The sequence below is a fragment of the Protopterus annectens genome, chromosome 2.part1 (genome assembly GCF_019279795.1).
Source record: "Protopterus annectens isolate FY-2018-M chromosome 2.part1, PAN1.0, whole genome shotgun sequence".
NCBI lineage: Eukaryota > Metazoa > Chordata > Ceratodontiformes > Protopteridae > Protopterus > Protopterus annectens.
Window position 1 is genome coordinate 1,504,753,069 of NC_056729.1, and position 21,507 is coordinate 1,504,774,575.

Genomic DNA, 21,507 nt, shown 5'->3' on the forward strand with positions numbered 1-21,507 from the left:
CATCTCCCAGTGTTCTTTGCTGAACCCAGAAATGAGGAAGAAAGGATCTTCATACCTGGAATGTCCACAGACAACTCTGATAATGTCTTGGCAGAACAAAATCTTTCAGAACTTCTGATCGGTTGTTCATTTTTTTTGTGAAGGTGAGAAAAAGGGCCAACCTGTGTTAAAATAGACTGTTTCAAAGGGTTTGTCTCATGTTAGTCACAGGTTCACAGGTGTTTACTAGGATAACAACCACAAGTGGCTTTTTAAGCCTAGCCATGCATCCCAAATCTCTGACAAGTTCTGATACTCTTGATAAGTGTAAACAGGGGGTTTGGGAGATAAAACATTTACAAGCAGGAGTTTAGGAGATGAACCATTTACAGGTTGCCTGTGTCCATTAGAGACATAGGTGCCAAACCAGGGATAGATTTCCTGTTCCCCAGCCAACTGTCCAAGTTGCACTTGAATTGGGTTAAGGAAGAACTCTGCTTCACATGGATGGGGAGCCTGTTCCAGAGATGGGGTAGTCTCTGGGATACATACATGTCTCTCCAGCAGGTCCTATTTATATCACAGGCAAGGTTTAAGCCTTTAGAATGGGTAATTCTGGTGCTGTTTGTTTCATGGATATGCAGGAGGTCCATCAAAGTGAGGTCTGACAATGCCCTGTATGCCAGGCATAGATCTTCCCTGAAAAGCCTGTAGGAGACAAAATACAGGGATGGGGCCTTGAGGCCGTCTGCATAGGACATATTACTTACTCCATGTATTCTTTTAGTGAGGAATCTCTGTGGATGTTCCAATTGTTGGATATGCCTGATTAGGTACAGACTAAAAGGGGCATTGTATTCAATGACAGGTCTGATGAATGCCTAATACAGAGAATAATGACTTTCTTGGACTTAGATGCCATACCGTTGTTTATAACTGCACAACATAGAATGATTTCCTTGCTACTGTTGACACGTGGTGATCAAAGGCTAGATTACTGTCTATGTGTGTCCCCAAGTCCCTGACTACTGTGTCAACTGTAAGGGATGTGTTGTCAATATGATAGTTACCAGGGGTGGATGACTTAGCTAAGGATATTATTATGCATTTCTTGGCATTTGGTTTTAGTCCTTGGCTCTGACGCCAGTTGTTTGTCTGTGTCAGCCCTTCCTGGAGAACATTTTTGTCAGTGTGGAATTCAATGACAGCTCCTAATTTGCAATCATCAGCAGATTTAGTCAACCAGAGACCATTGACATTGGCCTTGACTTCAGAGAAGTAAATGCCAAAAAGGAGCGATCCAAGGACTGATCCCTGAGGTACTCCACTTGTGACTGACATCTTTCTAGAGGTGGCCTCCCCAATTCTAACTTCCTAAGTCCTGTCTGTGTGCCAGTTGGCTATCCACTGGGTGACATACGGGTTTGTACCTAACCTCCTGAGTTTGTCAACAATACCCGAGTGGGGTATTGTGTCAAATGCCTCGACCAGGTCAGGGTAGTCAGTGTGAACTATTTTGACCTCATCCATTGCTTTAGTGACCTTCTCAAAGAAGTCCACTAGGTTAAGTAGGCATGACCTGCCGCTGATGATATCAAACTGGGTTGGGTCCAGTGTCTGGAGGATTACTATATCACTATTGATCATTTCCATAATAATTCTTTCCATGGCTTTACATATAAAACTAGTCAGACTTATGGGTCTCTTGTTACCAGGGTCTGTAGATAGCCCGCCTTTGTGCAGAGAGATGACCTTTGCTGTTCTCCATTCATGAGACGCAAAGCCTGCTAGAGGCTACAGTTAACTAGCAATTCCAGAGGGCCTGATAGATCATCTTTCATGCTATTCTGGGATATTGTCTGGGCCCATTGATGAGGTGCTGTTGGCCTTAGAGAGTGCATTAAGGACTTGTTCCCTAGTGATAGCAGGTGGAGTTATATTTGATGATATTTCCCGAGGGGAGGGTGAGAGGGAGAGAGGGATAAAGTTTATTACCTTTTGTTATTCCTAACACAACAAAACTATTCCAGTCAGGGGCAAAGCACATTCTACTAGAACCTTGGCTTCATCTGTGGATTTTTGGAAAGGGTTTGGACTCTAGAGGTATTCTTGAAGGAACATCTTTGTCCTCTGTCCATACATTTATAGACACCACATGCTAGATTTCTTTTTCAGGCCTAGGTCAAGCTTTACTAGGACCATTCTCCAGGAGTACCTGGACCCTTCCCCTTCCATTTCCTGTTGTTCTAAACTATGATAATCTACGCATATAGCTAAGGCTACTGCAGCAGTGATCAGTATGAATAACGTAGCACAGTTGTGTAAGTAAAGTTATCATAACAGTAGATGTTGGAATTATCACTGCTTAAGTAGCTGCTGCCTCCATCCTTCCCCATGTTTTTAGTGTATTTTTTTATGTCAGAGTATGCAGTGTTTCTTTTTTTTTTTTTTTGTATACCTAGAAATTTAATTTCAGGGCTCAGTCTGCTTCTGCCAGTTGGCATAAAAGCTCTGAAGTGCCCAAACCACTTTTTTAGTCTTCGTAGCTCGAGCTGCATAACGGTTTGGGCACGTGGAAGGTGCTCTGAAGCTTTGGAAGCTGGTCATCTATTGTATCCTATGCTGGCTATAACCCATAAATAGCTTAGGTTACTGCAGCAGTGATCATTCAACATCTACTGTTATGGTATGTTTACTTGTACAACTGAACTTTTATCAAACCAGAAGAGGGAAGTGAGTGACAGCTCAAGGAAGGAAAGCTTTTGTAGTAGTTTATTGTCAGAGATAGGGAAGTGAATAGGCTGCCTTTGTTTCTGCTTTTATTGGTTTCTGCAAAACACTGTGGAGTTGTGGTGATATTGTTTTGTCTAAAACTATATGTCATGTGAGGAAAAGGTTGTTGGCTGTGGTATAAATGAGTAGTTGTGTGTGAACATACTTTTGATCTACTATGGTGAGAACATCAGTAGCAATTTTCAGATATTGTTGTAGGAGATTATCTACAGCTAAGGTGATGGGTATTAGTTTGAGGAGATGTTTTCTTACAGTAGCACTTGGTACTAGTTTATAGTCAAGTCAAGTCAAATTTTATTTATATAGCACCTTACAGACATAAAAATGCCACTAAAGTGCTTCACAAAATACAATAAATACAACATTAAACATAAGCAGTCATCCCACACTATTAAAAGCTAACTCATAAAAGTAGGTTTTTAGCTTTGATTTAAAAACTGCCACAGAGGAGGACTGCCTAATATAAAGCAGAAGCTCATTCCAAAGCTTTGGAGCTGCAACTGAGAAGGCTCTATCAGTAGGTTTATAGACGTTTGTTGAGTGGGAATGTGTTCATGATAGTGTTGTGTTTAATTAATATGGTTACAGCTCGAATAAAGTGAGTACTAAATTCATATGCAGTCAGTGCTGTGGAGAGGGCTGGTGAGGAATTTGTGATGAAAGGTCTTGGATTTAAAAACTTTTAGCAGATTTCCAAAATACTTTTGGGTTGATTTGGTGTGATTGTTGTAAGTTGTAGTAGTAGCAGGTTGTCAGAATATCCTAGAGCAATCCTACCTTTTAGAGCCCATTGCATATAAATGTTGTGTTCTGATATTGGGCAAGTAAGTGTAATATTACTTGCTGAACCATATATGGAAAGCATGTTGGTCTGGTAAAAAAAGTCTTTAGAAAAGTGTCTTTTTCTAGTCATTTTCTGCTGCTAGTGACAGTCTTCCTGAAAACACATGAACCGTTTTGTCATATTTTAATATTTTTCATTTGTTTTCTAATATTTACCAATACTTATGCATGCTTTTTCTTTAACTTAGCAGCCCTGAGGACACTGTTGCTCTTATGGCATATTTAAGGAGTAGCCCATGACTGTGTGGGTATGTCAGGATTTACCCATCGTTGTTGTGGTTTGATCATGAGGGTGAAGTCTGAGTGATTAAATAAAGCCAACCATGGGTAAATCCTGAGATACCCACAAACAGTTATGGATTGTTGCTATTATACAATTACATTATTTAAGAAAAAAATTACTTACCTTTCTTAAAAAAATGTATTTGTGTAAGGGCACTTCAGTCTTCTTCCACTTTTTCTTTCCTAGACTGATGCACATGTCAGTGGGACTTACATTCCAGTGTTTGCCTAGTACATCACTGCAGTGCAGGAGAACCAATGGAGAAAGTCTCTGTTCCTGCTTATTTTTTAACAGTCTAAAAAAAACTTTTTTATGAGGACAACACAGAAATATAAGGAAATTGGGTAGGTTTTTGTTTGTTTAGTTTTGCAGAACATACTTGATTTTTCTTATATTTCCCTCAGCATATAAAGATATCCAGGCAGTTCTAATAGCAGTAGTAGGAGCAACGGGTCTTATAAAAAATAATATACAATCATATTTAGATATGTTAATAATACATGTAACTCCATATGCAATGCAGAAGGAGTCATTACTGGGCACATTGTGGGTGCTGCAAAGAGCACTTCTGGCTGACATGAAAGACTGAAACAATACTAATTTCATGAACTTTAATCATATTTTGGCTTAGGATTGGGGTCCATTCCTATCATGGTATGAGAAACCCAAAACATTTGGAGAAAATAAAACATACACCAATAGAGTCTGGCCGATCAATGGTACTTCAGTGGCCAGACTTTTTTCTAACTGTATATTCTCAATTTACAAAGGGCACGCTGGTTGGGCTGTCTGATCAGAATCCTCTTTTTTTAATAGTAATGAGCCTTTATTGCATAATTGTTTATATATCATATGGACTTATGGCCTGTGAAGCAAATTAAGTCTGTTAGCTACTTAAAGTAATATTGTGATGAGCTCAGCCACAGACCACAGGGCAGTACCTACAAACACACACAGACATTGTTGTCTTTTTCTTTCTTTCTTTCTTTCTTTCTTTCTTTCTTTCTTTCTTTCTTTCTTTCTTTCTTCATCTTTAGGAATCCTTTTGTAATTTCCAAAGCCAATATCTGAAGCTCACTGCTAGCTTACTGATGTGCACCTCCACTGGGAAGAGCGTGCTGACATCTGACAAAATTACTATCAGGATCATCCTTGCTCAGTTCAGGTTTTGAGCTTCACTAAAGCATGCTTTCACTTTTCAAAATATCATTGTGACTCAATTAAGATAAAAAATGTAACAACTTGACTACTATACATGTTAAATGAACCTGAGTATGGTGTCACCTTAAGTTTCTCAGGAGACTGACAGCTGTTCAAGCACTCTTTCCAGGAGTCCCGATGCACTGAAAGAAATTCAGTGACAGTCACTTTCAATGCCGATGGAGTTTGCTGTTTACCCAACTGTAGTCTATAAAATTTATATATATATATATATATATATATATATATATATATATATATATATGGGTTCATGTCAACCCACGACATGTTCAAATATCGAAAGTCAGTACACCAAAACGAAACCATCGACATTTCAAAACATCGACAGTACAGGTATACGAAACTACAGCGCTAACATGGGTCCTGCAAGGGGGAAGTAAAGGATATGATATGATACTGTACCCATACTACTTCCCCCTTGCAGGACCCATGTTAGCGCTGTAGTTTCGTATACCTGTACTGTCGATGTTTTGAAATGTCGATGGTTTCGTTTCGGTGTACTGACTTTCGATATTTGAACATGTCGTGGGTTTGACATGAACCCATATATATATATATATATATATATATATATATATATATGGATCCCTATCAGATGATAGAAATTTCATTTGACTGAATCCCATTTGACTGAGACCATAAGACTGAAATTTCAAAATACTGAAATAATCACTTGACTGAAACCGATAATACTGAAATATTACAATGCTAAATTTCAACATACTGAATTGTAAAGTGGATGATATAAAACCAGAATAGGTGGGGGGCTACATCCTCCACACCCCCCAATGTTGGGGGCTGTCAAATGAGTTTCAGTCATCTGATTGGGATCCATATATATATATATATATATATATATATATATATGTGTGTGTGTGTGTGTGTGTGTGGGTACATCTATATCTAATATATATATATATATATATATATATATATATATATATATATATACACACACACATACATACATGAGTGTGTGTGTGTGTGTGTGTGTATATGTATATGTATATATATATATATATATATATACATACACATACATGCACACACACAAATACACACATATATGTATGCAAATATGCAAATAGAAATCATACATGTATGTATATGTATATGTGGGTGTGGGTGTGTGTATGTATGGGTCTACTACACATGATCGAAATTTAAGAGTTCAAAACACTGAAAACTCATTTGACTGAAACTCATAACATCGACACATTAAAGTAAAATGTATATGCCCTTTTCCCCACTGTAGTGCGATCCTGGAGTTAATATATATGGTTCAGGGGGTGTAGCCCCCCCCCAGATAGTTTAAGTATACATTGCCTTCTGCAAAGAGTTATTCATTGCAGTTATATGTATCCATCTGTTTTAAAATGTATAGCATATGTGGGGGGGCTATGCCACCCCAGCTATATATACTAACTTCAGGCTCGCACTACAATGGGGAAAAGGGCATTTACCATTTACTTTAATGTGTCAGTGTTATGAGTTTCAGTCAAATGAGTTTTCAGTGTTTTGAACTTTTGATGTTCTGGTCTCAGTCAAATGAATTTCAGTCATATGAAATTTCGATCATGTGTAGTAGACCCATACATATATATATTTATATATGTATCTACACATGAGTCCACTTCAAATTAATGGAATGCCATTTACCTGAATTCCATATAACTGAGACAAAAACACTGAAGTGGCATTTTAACGAACACTTACATTACCAATAGTTTAACTAGGGAAAGGAGATAGTCGACCAAAAAAAAAAACAAAAAAAAAATACTGAAGCATGTCAAACCCATCCGGGGGGGGGGGGCGCACCCCCTCCCCCCCTAACTAAATATATCAACTACAAGATTACACTCTAGTGGGGAAAAGGGCAAACTCCCAAATGTTAGCCGACTGCCTCCTTTCCCTAGTTAAACTACTGGTAATGTAAGTGTTTGTTAAAATGCCACTTTGGTGTTTTTGTTTCAGTTATATGGTATTCGGGAAAGTGGCAGATCATTAATTTGACGTAGACCAATATATATATATATATATATATATATATATATATAAACTGACACATTCACAGACATGCACACACACACATATGTGTGTGTGTGTGTGTGTATATATATATATATATATATATATATATATATATATATATATATATATATATACACACATACACACACACATATATATATTTTTATTTATTTATTTATCATTTGTTAACTGGGAAAGTCCGACTAGGTTCCACAGAGCCTGTTTTCAGCGGAGGCCCGGGGAGAAATGCTCCAGATATGTAGATATATATATATATATATATATATATATATATATATATATATGTATGTATATAAGTCTGGAACTTAATTTTAACTTTGGTAATCCTGTAGCAAGTCAACATGATTCTTTTTCCTCTTCTACTTCTTCTCCTGAAGCAACTACAGTCTCTGAGCTTTGTCTTCCTTCTCTCTTCCTAAAATGAAGAGGAAGTCTGCTTGTTTTTTCTTATGTCAGGTGTCTGCTCTGCATTCTGTAGTGTCTTAGCATATGGCAGAACTGGAGAATTTGTCCAAGACTGTCAGCTTGTCAGCAGTAGTACTCATGGAACATAGAGCTAAGCAGGAATCCTATCGGCTGGCTACACCAAGGTCTGTCCTATCTCCTGTCCTGTTTGTCATTGACTAAGACAATTCAACAGAGGTCACTGACCAGGCTCTGAGCAGATGATTTGGTGTTTAAGCTATCACTCTATCAGGTCCAAGGTTGTGAATCATTTTTTGAGATGCCCTTTTCTGCCTATCCAGCATTGACTGTGCCAGTACTGTTGTCAGGGTACCACAGTTTTTCTACCCAATGCCAAACACCAGGATGCCACCACTGAACCCTAAAGCAGTGACTTTGGTGCCAAACCATATTTTCATTCTCTATTATCTAGTGGAGATGTTGGTGACATATATTATGTTGCATGTTCTTGTGATGTTGACATTGACCCAGCTGATGTTGGTGTCACCAATGAAGATGGAATACTTTAAAATCTATATATTGTGAGAGGATTCTTAGCATTGATGATTCAAACCTACTTGATGCTGCTACCTTTGGCATCCGTTTTGCTGATGCTGACGGCTGCAAAGTTGGGTCCTTGTGTGAGTATCTTACTTTGGAATCAGCATTGGCATTGATACAATTTATGCTGGTGCCATTCGTTACACAACCTGTATGTGTGCAGAATATTGGGTGTGCAAGTCAGTAGCTCATATCCCAACAGGAGATTTCATCCCCTCTGCATGATCTGCTCCAGTTTGATATTCCCCAAAATGGGTTTCCTCATTCTCCAGTTAGAAAGCTTCTCCACAAAGGCCAGTCAGGGCTACACTGAAAAAGAACAAGAAGCATTTGGAATCCACTGTGGACTTCCCAGTAAAATATTTAGATGAGGAGAAAGGGAAACTGACCTGGGTCCCCACAAGAGAATCTAAGATTCAGGGAATATTTTCACATGATGCAAGAAAATAGGGGTGGCCGATAGACCCCATGCTATACTCTCAGGAGAGGCCACTACAGGCCTGCAGTTTCACGCTGAAGTCCTCCTGAGTGCTTCCACTGCTAATAGACAGTTTGAAAAGGTGGTATGGGTGAACCCAGACACAGTAAGCCCTGTCCCATGCAAAACAAATTGCATTTTCTGCCCTTTTCTACGGGACTGCACCATCTGGGCAGAGACTCACAAATCTGACCCTTTTGTGTCCACAGTAGTCCTACATAAGGCTCCAACTCTCTAGAACCTGGCTAGCCATGTCCTAGATAAAGTATTTAAGGTTGTGGACAGATTTGGTAAGTATATGCTCATGTGAACACAGTCTCTGTACTTTCTTGCTGGTGTTGAACTGATTTTCTCATATGGCCTATCTTTAGCAGGATTTAACTGACAAAATTGTCCATGAGATAGAGGAGCTGCTATTTATAAATAAACTCAAAATCCCAACCACAGCTTTCTTAAACATGACCAGTCGTAGGGTCCATGTCATTTACAGTGCAGCAAAAGGTGCACCCAGAATGATAAGTTTGGCATGGCCCCAAGCTGGTACTCCTCATGATTACTAATTGTCTTTGCCAAAGATATCAAGGAGACCTTCTTATATTCCCCATTTTCAATTCTTTATCACCCAAAGGACATAGAAGAGCAGAGCAGTGGGAGTAAAATGCCATCCTGCACAATGTTCCCTGACAAAATGCAGTGCATTCAGTGCCTGATTTGTTTCCTATCGGAGGGGGTGGCGATTCAGGTCAAAACCAGCAGGAAAATGCTAGAATGGGTTAAGTGTAACTTCCAAGGGTCATCCATCAAAGGAAGATCTAACCGTGTATCTCCATAAAGCCACAGCACCAGAGTGGATAGTAGCAGTTTGGAATGCTTTCCTAACTGCTTCCCTCTGGAAACAGTCTGAAGCCAACTGTCCCTTCACCTGTTATTGGTTTACTTGTGAATTATTATATCTCATTTAATCAACATGTGATTGTTTGTTCCTAAATCATTTAAAGCCTTCAGATGTCACAGATTAAAACAGCAACACTTCCAAAGTTGAAAAACACAAAAACATTGTTTTTTGTAAGGCAAAGCTGCCCTGCATCCTTCAACATGATGAGGGAAAGCCTCAACACCTCCAAACTATGTATGTGCTAAGTACAAGATCACATAGAGAAGAGAGAGAGAGAAAGCAAAACTCGTCCAATTCTCACTTTTTCACTGTTGTCGAAGTGTAACAGCAGCTACAAGAATTTGGTGACCTTTCAGTCACTACACTATGAGTGTTGATCATATAGATACTAATAGATAGTAGGTTTCTGCCACAGTGGTCAAAGGTCACTAAGAAACAAGAGGGTCATGGATGTAATGTTTAGGAGTTATGTAGTATGATTTTTCAACTCCTCTTGCCTCCAGCATTGCTTTCCTTGCCAGACATCCTGCCCATCTAGGAAAAGCAGAGGGGAAAGCGATGTTGAGCCTGTTACATAAAACAACCATTCAAGAGGCCCCAGCATATTATATTCTTTTCGGTGCTAAAGAAAACAACATGGTTGTGGTGCAAAATATTCTTCCTTGTCTGTCATAAAAAGATTGGATGTACTTTTTGGGGTAACTCTTTGAAATGTTAGTACCTGCTAGATTGAGTCTCAAAATGTGTAGATTGAATGGCTGAAAGAATGGTCTTACATATACCAAGTGCAAGATGCCATCTCTCAGAATATTCCCTTTTCTATGTAGATCTTGGAGTCTGTATATATAGGTTTGGGGTAGGGGGGATTGCAGGGGTACCTGCTCCCCCTTCAATAAAGATGTTTTAAGGAGAAGAGAGATTTTTGACATTTGCTCTTCTCCTGGTTTTCTTTTTTTTTCAACTTATCAGTACTCGGCATTTCAAGTGCCAACTGACGGGAATTCAACATGTGGAGATATGCTTCCCCTTGGGGAACAGCAGTAGTGGTCTTGGAGGATCAGCCAATAAAGAGTGCTCTCTGTGGTGAGAGGGTAGGCCACCCCAAAGAACCTGCAATATGGCTTTCTCCATACCACCAGGGAATGGAAGAACTGGTCAGGATTTCTGGGTGGGAATGAGGAATGCCTGGCTTCTGTGTCCCTGGAACAAATGGGCTGATCAGGTATTGATAATGGAACCATTGAGCAAGGTCCTGGGGATTGCAAAAAAAAAAAAAATACTGAATCAAGTTGCATCACTCCTCATGTACCTTTGCTACCCATGGTTTTAGAATAGCTAAGGAACTGCAACCCATCAGCCAGTTTTGCACTGAGAGCATTAAACTACCTTGCCCACTTGGCAAGCTTTCAGTGAGACATCTTGTCTGAGGTATCAAGAGTGGTTAAGACACAACAGATTCCAGAGTCTCAGAAGACTGTGGAGACTCAGTTGTTCACCTTGCAGTTGATTGCTAACATGTTCCTGCATCTGCTTCCTACCTGATAGCACAGCCCAGGCTGCGGCCACTGGCATCGCTATGCTTGAATGAGACTGTTTAACTTTGCAGTCTGTTTCAAGGCATCCTTTGTTAATGCCCCATAAGATGGCTCCTTACTTTTCTGGCCTAAAGTTAAAGTCACCTTGACCAGGGGTGAGCAGGAATGGAAGAAGCTGTCTGCCATTAGAGTGTGCTTTGCTACCCCCCTACAGCATGGGGGGGTAGCCAGAATGGGCAGCACCTATGAGGTAGAGGTAGCCCGCACAGTCAGGTGTTTTGCAGAGCTTTCTCTGGAAGGCCTTTCCAGCAACACTGAAGGGTTTCCTGACTATCCAGCTCTGAAGGCAGCCAGAGGTTGTTTGGCTGTGTACTCAAAAGCAGCTTGGGGGGCCATCACCTTAGATACTTGTATGTTATGCATCATATCCAGAAGCTACATGATTAAATTTTTATTTCCCCCAAAAGAGAATACCAGATATTTTCCAGACATGCGACCCCATTACAGAAGGTTTGCATAAAGCCCAATACTCCCTTAATTCTCCTTCCCTGTTGCAAAGTAACCAGTTAACACAGACACCTCGGACTTTGCTTGGGGAGCAGTTACACAAGGGATAAAAGTGCAAGGTGTGTGGGCCACCAAGGAGAGATACAAGCACATAAATATAAAACAGGTGTTTGCCCTGATCAAGGTACTCTACTCTCTGAATCGTGTTTGGTTCTCAGGTCCTCTTCAGATTGTTACAGACAATACCAAAGTTATGTGGTACATCAACAAGCAAGGGGGGACCAGTTAATACCCCCTTTGCAGACTAGCCATGTTAACTTGGGATTTAGCCTTACAGCACAATATCAGTCAACAGGCATCCTACAATCCATCAGAGCAAAGTTGTACGACAGATATGATGAGCAGGACAAAGACAGGCATTGATGAACATTAACTTGATTTGTGAGTTTTCCAAGATTTCATCCATCTTTGGGGAATTCCTTAAGTAGACCTATTTGACTTCTGTCTGATCCATCAGCTGACAAGATTCTCCTCCAGGACTCCATGCAAGAAGGCCTGGAAAACAGATGCCTTTTCTTTTCTTTTCCTTGGACTGGAATGTTCCTGTATGCTTTCCCATCCTTTCCACTGCTATCCAGGGTACTTCTGAAGATTCATAAGGAATCCCTGAAGATCATTATGGTGACTCTCTTCTGACCTAAGCGACATTGGTTTTCCCTTTGTTTGGAAATGGCCAGGGGCAATCAGCACAAGCTTCCTCAAAGACTGGATCTACTCGCACAAGAACAGGTATTTTGGATACACCCTGACCTCAGTCAGCTTTAATTGATTGCCTGGATGATGGTCTTAATTCCCTTTAGGCACCTGTTTACTGAGGACATTCAGCATGTACTAATGGAGGCAAGAAAGACTGCTACTAGAAAATCATATGTTAGCAACTGGAAAAGGTTTTCTTGTTGGTGCCAGTAACTTAAGCAGCACCCATTCAGGGCTAGTTGTTCTTCGGTTTTGTAATATCTGTATGAGTTACTGTCCTGTGGCCTTTTGTACTTCTCCATCAAGGTTCATTTATTGACAATTTCAGCATCTCTGTCATTGGATCCCCTTCCTTATAGGTTCATAGGTTGGTACTAGGCTATCGGCCCTAAGGCCTATGCAAGCCTAGCCATAACAATTCCCTGGAAATTTTTTCCCACAATATTTACTTCTCTGGGCCCCTGTCTAGCAGGGCGACTTGCATGATCCCCGGGATGAATTTCCTATCTCCCATCCAATCATCAAGGTTCCTTTTGAAGAGGGCCAATGAGGTGCTCTGCTTGACATGTATGGGCAGTCTAGTCCAGATTATGGGGAGTCTCTGGGTCAGGAACCTATCCCTCCAGCATGTTTTGTTCATTGTGATGATAAGGTTTAGATCCCTGGAGCGTGTGGCTCTGAGGGATTGGGATTTCTTTAAGTGGAGCATGTCCAACAGCTCAGGGTTTGACATGGCCTTGTATGTTAAGCAGAGATCGCCTCTGAGTAGACAATATGCCATAGAGTATAGCTGGAGTTTTTTTAGACGGTTAGCATATGGCATCTACTTTAGGCTTGTAATTCTTTTAGTGAGGTATTTCTGTGGCCTTTCCAGCTGTTGCAGATGTCTTGTGAGGTACATACCAAATGGGGCATTATACTCTATAATGGGTCTAATGAGGGATGAGTACAGTGGGACAATGACCTCCTTTTTTCTGGATGAAAAGCCCTTAGTGATGAGGTGTGCCACGTAGAAGGATTTCCTGACTGTTGTGGCGATGTGGTTATCGAAAGTGCATTCTTTTGTCAAAATATTTTTGAAAGGGGTTTTGCATAACGGGCCTCCAAGAAAAACGGTGGCCCCTCCTTGGGAGCTTGATTTTCTTTTAGAGAAGCTATCACTTGCACCATTTGAACCAGCTAATCTGGCTGACTTGAGGTTCTTCGCATGGAAAACTGTTTTACTGATTGCTCTGACTTCTACAAGAAGAGCCTCTGAGTTGCAAGGTCTTATGTGAGCCATCCCTGTCTAATTTTCCAAAGAGACAGGGTTTCTTTGATAACTAATCTTTCTTTTATGCCTAAAGTGGTATCCGAATCTACTTTAAACCAAACTATTCACATCCCATTTTCATTCCTGAACCTAAAAATTGACTGAACTAAATCTTTCAGGTTTTCAGATCAGTTATTAATTTCTTGTGAAGGTAAGAAGAATGGACAATATGTGTCAAAACAGGCTATTTCCAAATGGTTGTCTAAGGCTATTATCTTGTATTGTACTTAACACAACAAAACTATTCCAGTCAACCTTCCCAGGGCCTTGGCTTCATATGTTGCTTTTTAGAAAGGGTCAAATTCTGGACATATTCTAGAAGCTGTAGTGTGGTGCTCTGTACATACGTTTACTATTCTCCAGGACTCCTGGACTCTTCTTCCAAATTCCAAATGTATTAAACTAGGGTAATCTACTCCCTATAGCTAAGGCTACTGCAACAATGATCAGTATGATGAACATAGTGCATTTGTGGAAGTAAACTTACCATAACAGTATATGTTCAAATGATCACTGCTTCAGTAGCTGCTCCCTTCCTCCACCTCGCCTTGTTTTTGTGCAATTCCTAGTATTATCCTTTGAGGGCTGAGCCTCCCCTTCAATGTTGGCATGAAAACTCTAAAGGGCTTGTCACCCAAACCTGTCTTTTTATACAGCTCAGCTCATGCTGACTGATGGCTTAGGCATGTGTAAGGTACCCTGAAGCTTTGAAAGCGTGCCAGCTGCTATAATGTATGTAGGATATAACCACATTGCTAAGGCGGCTGCAGCAGTGATCATGCGACCATCTACTATTAAGGGAAAATTTACTTTCACAACTGTACTTTCTCATAGCTAAATGATTGTTGCTTTACTGCCAAAGAAGTCTCAGCTCAGTGTGTTCCATTCCTGGGATATTGCAGTCAAAGTTGCAAAATTCCAGTTGCATCAAGTTGCAAAATTCCAACTGCTTCTGTCTCATTTTCTAATGAGTATAGTTTATGATTTAGACATTACTCTCTGCTTTGTATTCCTCCCCCAGAACAAGGCGTCCATCCTTCATTGCAGTGCTCCCAGGAACACTGCATCCTGTTCAGTCTCGTAGGAGATATGGCTCAAAACCCAAGACCTTTTAGTAATAACAATAGTTGTGGTGCCTCATGTATGACTATGCATGAAAGTCCCGTAGAGGACAGCTCAGGGGCAATGGTCTTAAAGCCTGTATCCCATCATAAATCACAACACCAGTAGTAGATAATTTCTGACAATTTAACTGGCTTTTCTAGACTTGGGAAAAGTATATAACAAGGTCCTAAGAAAGCTGATTTGGCCAGTCCAGCAGTGGTTTAAAGTCCTAGAAACACTGGTAGAATTAGTTCAGGCTATGTACAAGGACCTATTGATGCAAGTACCAAAAGTGTTCAGTCTCACAGAGGGGTTCCCATTGGTAGTGGGTGTGCATCAGGGTTCATTTCTGAGCCAACTGCTGTTCATACTGGTGAAGGACTATATCAGCAAACAGGCCAGAGTAGACATATCAATTAAGTTATTGTATGTAGACAGTGTGGCATTACAGGCAGACTGTGAGCAAGAGCTTCAGCAAAGGATAGGTAGATGAAATGCAAAATGAAGTCACATGGGATGAAATTGAGAACAGGTAAAGACAGTTGTAATGACAGCAAATGGGGAAAAGGGAAAGTAGTGGAACAGATTAACAGCTTCAAGTATCTGGATGGGGTGGTTGAGGAGAAGGGAAGTCTGAAGGAGGAGGTCAAAGCTAGAATCAGAGGGGCTGCAGCCAACTGGTACAGAGTGTCAGGGCTAGTGTATGACAGAAGAATGGCACGGAAGTGGAAAGTTAAGGTGTACAAAACAGTTGTGTTACCAGTTCTACTGTATGGTACAGAAACTTGGGCAGTAACGACAGAGCAGTTGAGGAAGCTAGAGGTGATGGAGATGAAGTGCCTAAGATGTGTAGTAGGATGCACACTGTGGGACAGATGAAGAAATGAGGACATAAGAGCAGATGCCACAGTAGCCCCAACAGGTAAATGAAAGCAGATTACGGTGGTTTGGGAACATGTGCAGAAAAGCAGAAAACAGTCTGGTGAAGAAGATTTGGGAAAGGCAGGAAGAAGCAAGAGGAAACAAGGGCTTCCAGCAGAGAAGTGGATGGACTGGGTGAGAAAAACCTGCAACAGTCAGGTATGATTGTCAAAGAGGGTAGGAGAGTGGGTGTGAATAGAGAAAGATGGCAACAGTCGACATGACACCCCAGCCCCATGTAGAAAATAGCAAAAATGGGGCTAATGATGGACTTCAACGAGACCCATACCTCTTCAGAATGAGTAGCATAGTATAATCTTGATATTTACATTTTTTTATCATTTGGAAAGCATGAAGCATCATCTGAGAACATTTTAACCATTTATAGTTATGCTTTCAAATCCACACCTGATTAACTAGACAATTTTAAGTCATCCACAAAAGGTAGATAACATGTTGTTAAACAAGGTTTATTCCTGCAGATTAAAATTTAACCACAGCCTAACCTGTTAAATAAACAGTTTAAGGGGTTAAGGGCAATACAAAACAAAATTGGCGACAAAGACTCAAACCAGAATATCTCTCTTGGAATTTTCATCCTTTTGCCCTTTGTCACAGCTTAACTGGTAAGTGGTCTGACACTGTTTCATAGTCACTGTAATGTAATCGATCAGTGTTGAGTATATGTTGTAGATATGTAAGCATTTCATTATCCATGAATGTGGAATGCTGTCAAATGATTTTTTGTAATCTATCCATGCCACACTTTTTTTAACATGATTTTTTTAAAGTGGACTTCACTACTTTCCATTGTTGTTTTTGACAATTCGGTTTAATTTATTTTGCAGTTCAAGGGTGCATTATTAAAATATGAGAAGTTAGTAAATTTTAAATGTTAACTTTTAACTCTTCGGTTTTGATGTAATAGTTGTATCGTGATATTTTACATATTCAAGCGAACACAAGTTGTTCAAATAATGACATTTTTGCACAGGTTGTTTTGATTGATGTATGCTTATTTTTAAAGAATGGTCACCAGGTATGATTTAACTCTGAGGAAATCCCTTACACGGGATGAAAGTGCCTAGTGTGAACAGTATCTTAAGAGGAGAAGTACCACCATCCTGGAAGAAAGCATTGGTTGCTGTAATACCTAAAGAGAGTAAACATCCATCAGAGCCAGCTTCATACAGGCCCATTTCAGTACTATACCATGATTATAAAGTGTTCATGTCTATAATTGCTAAAAGAATGTCAAAAGCAATGCCAAAACTTATAGATATGGATCAGTGTGTTTTTGTGGAAGAGACGCAAACATTTGACAACATTATCAAAACATTGATGATCCAGAGGGAAGCACAATGTAAGAAAATACCATTGTTGTTGGTAGATCTTGATGCAGAGAAAGCATTTAACAGAGTAAGTTGGGACTTTATGAGCAGGGAAATGGAAGTATTTGCATTTCCTGAAAAAAGTATAAGGCTGATTAGGAGAATATATGAGGCATTGGAGGCAAAAATTAAAGTGCGTGGGGTCCTTTCTGATAATTAAATTAAAGTGCGTGGGATCCTCTCTGATAATTTCTGCTTGAGCAGAGGAACCAGGCAGGGGTGTTCTCTTTCCCTTTTATTACTTGCATTATATTTAGAACCACTGGCAAAAAAATAAGGGACTCAGCAATTCAAGGATCTAATTAGTATGGTAGTCAAGAAAAGCTGATTTTATTTGCAGATTTTATTATTTTGTTACCTGACAAAACTAGAAAAAGACATTACCATGTTGTGGAACATTTTGAGACAGTTTCAGATCTTTTCGGGATACAAAAATTTATGAAGCTAAAACAAAGGCAATGGCAGTAAATTATGTACCCACACATGAACTGGTTCAGGAATACCCCTATTTATGGGAGCATAATAAACTGAAATATTTAGGAGTATGGATTAAATATAATTCTAGTGTGGCAGCTAAGAATATGTGGGAAGAGACTGAACAAACAATAATACAAAAAAAAAGAAAATGGAAGCTTTGTTATTTGGATATGGATAGCAAGATACAAGCAGTTAAATGTTTTTAGTCCCTTTATTGTTATACACAGGTAAGGCATATTTTTATCAACCAAAGGAGAAGTTGTGGGTAGCAGTTAATAAAGAGCTGAAGGACTTTATCTGGGAGGGGGAGACAGCAAGAGTCAAGTGGGATAAGCTGATTCTTCCAGTAGAACAGGACCGATTGGGATTACCTAATTTAAAGGGGTATTTAAGAGCTGCACAGTTAAGACTGCTATACATAGCAGTAGCAGAAAACTATAATTCAAAGTGGAAAGGGATGATGATGAAATACGGGGGAAGTTCAAGGCACAAGGAGAGACTAGGATTTTGGATGCAGGCCTTTAAGGAGAATAACAATAATCATGCAGAGTATTATATCTGTAAAGTAGCAGAAAGTATTCTAAGAACTAAACCAACATGGGAATGGAGAAAGGAGATTCTGCTGATAGGGATGACTAAAAATAGGGATACAGACAATAGGCAAGAGGAGGCCAGAATTTATTGGAGAAAACTGGCAAAGGAACCAATGTATTGGGAGCAAATAAGCCGAGAAGATACAGTGATAGAATGGAAAGACACCAAGAATTTATTTGGACTGCAGGTTAGAGATTGCCTTCCCTATTAGGGAATGATATCAGAGGATAGGCAAAGAGAAAGAAATGGGGGGGGGGGTCCTAAACGAAAGTCTGAAGAGTTTGATCCTAGCGATCTCAGCTGGATCCCCTTCAAGGACAATTTGTTTGAAGTACAGAATATTCTGCATGAGGCAAAAAGGCATAATCCCAATAAAGCATATTTACCTAAATGGAAAAGGTTTTCTTTATGGTGTAAACCTAGGGACATTACCGATGATTCTTAAAATACTTCAGCAACAAATTCCAACAGACTTTTTTTTTAAAAAAAGGTCCGAATATCAAACCTTCTACAATATACTACTCACTTTTGACACTTAGAAACAAATTTTAATAAAGACAACAAACCATAAAACACTGAACTAGCACTTTGGCTTACACCTTCTAGGTTCAAAAATTTTGTAAAACACTCAAACAAATAAATCCAAAACCAAATTAATTAATCCATTATACAACTACAAAATATACAAACACTGTAGAATACATATTATTGCTATTATTCCCACTTCAAAAGATTTCAAAAACATACAGTCATCTAATATATTAAACTTTGCAATGTATTAAATTACATAAAATCAAAACAGTGTAAGAAACTTCTCTGTGTGGAAGATTTTCAATTTATATATATTTAGTTAATCACTGTATATTAATAAGCTCAGATAGTGGTAGTCGAAGTAGCGAACTTAAACTCATCCTAAGTCAAAGAATAGTAAAAAAATATAATTTGAAATATTATACAGAATTACTAAGTATTCAAAAGTAATCCAAGCAGGGTAGACAGTCTGTTTGCAGTCTAAAATCCTTTATTAAGCACACAGACAAGCAATCCAAATAAAACATAAATAACACAATAATAGTTTCATCACAAGCTTTCTAAAAATATGTATATATATACTTTTTATCAGGTAAGGGAGTGGCTTGTTGTGCTGTAAAACACAGTGTATTGGAATACATGTTAGCAAATTCACATCCCTTCCCCCATCAGTGTGACATTTCAGATAGTCCCCCTTACTTAGTAGCTGTCATAATAATATAACCCTATAACCCAAACAACTCAGAGGACAAATAAAGTCTACCAAAGCCAAATTTGAGGTAAGTTTGGCCTCCCAGGCCAAGGACAACCACAAAGCATTCTTTAGCTATGTCTGCAACCTAAAAGGCAATACACAATTGTGTGCAGAGCTCATTGTAAATGGAGCCACCTACACTGAGCCAGAAGATGTAGCAAACCTCCTGGCTGATAAATTCAGCTCCATCTTTACCCCTTTCTCCCCCCTCGACATTCCCTCAGGAAATATCATCAAATATAACTCCCCCTATTATCATTAGGGAACAGGTCCTTAATGCTGTCTCTCAGACCAAGAACACTCCATCAATGGGCCCAGGTAATATTCCAGTATGCCTTCTGAATAGCATGAAACATGACTTATCAGGACCTCTGGAATTACTATTTAACTGTAGCCTCCAAATAGGCTTTGTGCCTCATGAATGGAGAAAGGCAACATTCATCCCTCTGCATAAAAGTGGGCCATCTACAGACCCTGGAAACCACAGACCCATAAGTCTCACTAGTCTTATATGTAGAACCATGGAAAGAATTATCATGGAGATGATCTATAGAGATATAGTAAACCTCCAGAGACTGAACCCAACCCAGTTTGGTTTCGTCAAGGGCAGATCATGCCTACTCAACCTAGTGGACTTCTTTGAGAAGGTCACAAAGCAATGGATGAGGGCAAAGTCATTTACACTGGCTACCTTGACCTGGCCAAGGCATTTGACACAATAACCCACTCAGGTATTGTTGACAAACTTAAGAGGTTAGGTACAAACCTGGAAGTTAGACTTGGGAAGTCCACCTGTACAAAGAGGCCAGTCCAAGTGGAGTCCCTCAGGGATCAGTCCTTGGACCACTCCTTTTTGGCATTTACTTCTCAGAAGTCAAGGCCAATGTCAGTGGTCTCTGGCTGACTAAATTTGCTGACGATTGCATGTTGGGAGCTGTCATTGAATCTCACACTGACACAAATGTTCTCCAGGAGGGGCTGACACAGACGAATAACTGGTGTCAGAGCCATGGACTAAAACTAAATGCCAAGAAATGCATATTAGTATCCTTTGGGAAGTCATACATTCCTGGTAACTATCATATTGACAACACACCACTTAGAGTTGACCCAGTAGTCATGGACTTAGGGACACAAGTAGATAGTAATCTAGCATTTGATCAGCACTTGTCTGCAGTGGTGAGGAAATCATTCTATGTTGCACAACTTATAAACAAAGGTATGGCATCTAAGTACAAGGAAGTAATTGTTTCACTGGATTCGGTATTCATCAGACCTATCATTGAGTACAATGCCCCCTTTGGTATGTACCTAAGCAGGCATGTCCAACAACTGGAACGTGCACAGAGGTTCCTCACTAAAAGAATATGGGGCGTAAGTAATATGTCCTTTGTAGATCGCTTCAAGGCCCCATCCCTGTATTCTGTCTCTTACAGGCTTTTGAGGGGAGATCTATGCCTAGCATACAGTGCATTGTCAGATCCCACTCTGATGGATCTCCTGCATATCCACAAACAACACTGGAATTACCAGTTCTAAAGACTTAAACCTTGCCTGTGATATAAATAGGACCTGCTGGAGAGATAGGTATGTATCCCACAGACTACCCCATCTATGGAACAGGCTCCCCATCCATGTGAAGCAGAGTTCCTCCCTAACCCAATTCAAGTGCAACTTGGACAATTGGATGGGAAACTGTAAATTCATCCCTGGTTTGGCATCTCTGTCTGTAATGGACAGAGGTAACCAGTAAGTGGTTCATCTCCCAGGCCCATGCTTACAGTTATTAAGGGTATCAGAACTTGTCAGAGATTTGGGATGCATGGCTAGGCTTAAAAAGAAGTTTGTGGTCGTTAGCCTAGTAAACACCTATGAACCGATGTACATTAAATAAAATTAATAATGATGTGGTACTTCTTATTAACCAGATTATTAAGTCTGTGATTTTATCCAAGACAATATACTACATGGTTGGAAATATATAAGAACCTTAGACCATTAGGCAGTGTAAAATGTATACATTTTGCATGCAAAAAATCCATTGTGCAAACCATATTCTATTTGCATAACCCATTG

General features: G+C 39.7%; 1 protein-coding gene across 1 annotated transcript in view; it reads left to right on the forward strand.

The window, feature by feature from the left end:
- Positions 1-21,507, forward strand: part of LOC122794985 (EGF-like and EMI domain-containing protein 1) — a 766,388-nt gene that overhangs the window by 43,957 nt on the left and 700,924 nt on the right. The gene's annotated exons all lie outside the window — the stretch shown is intronic.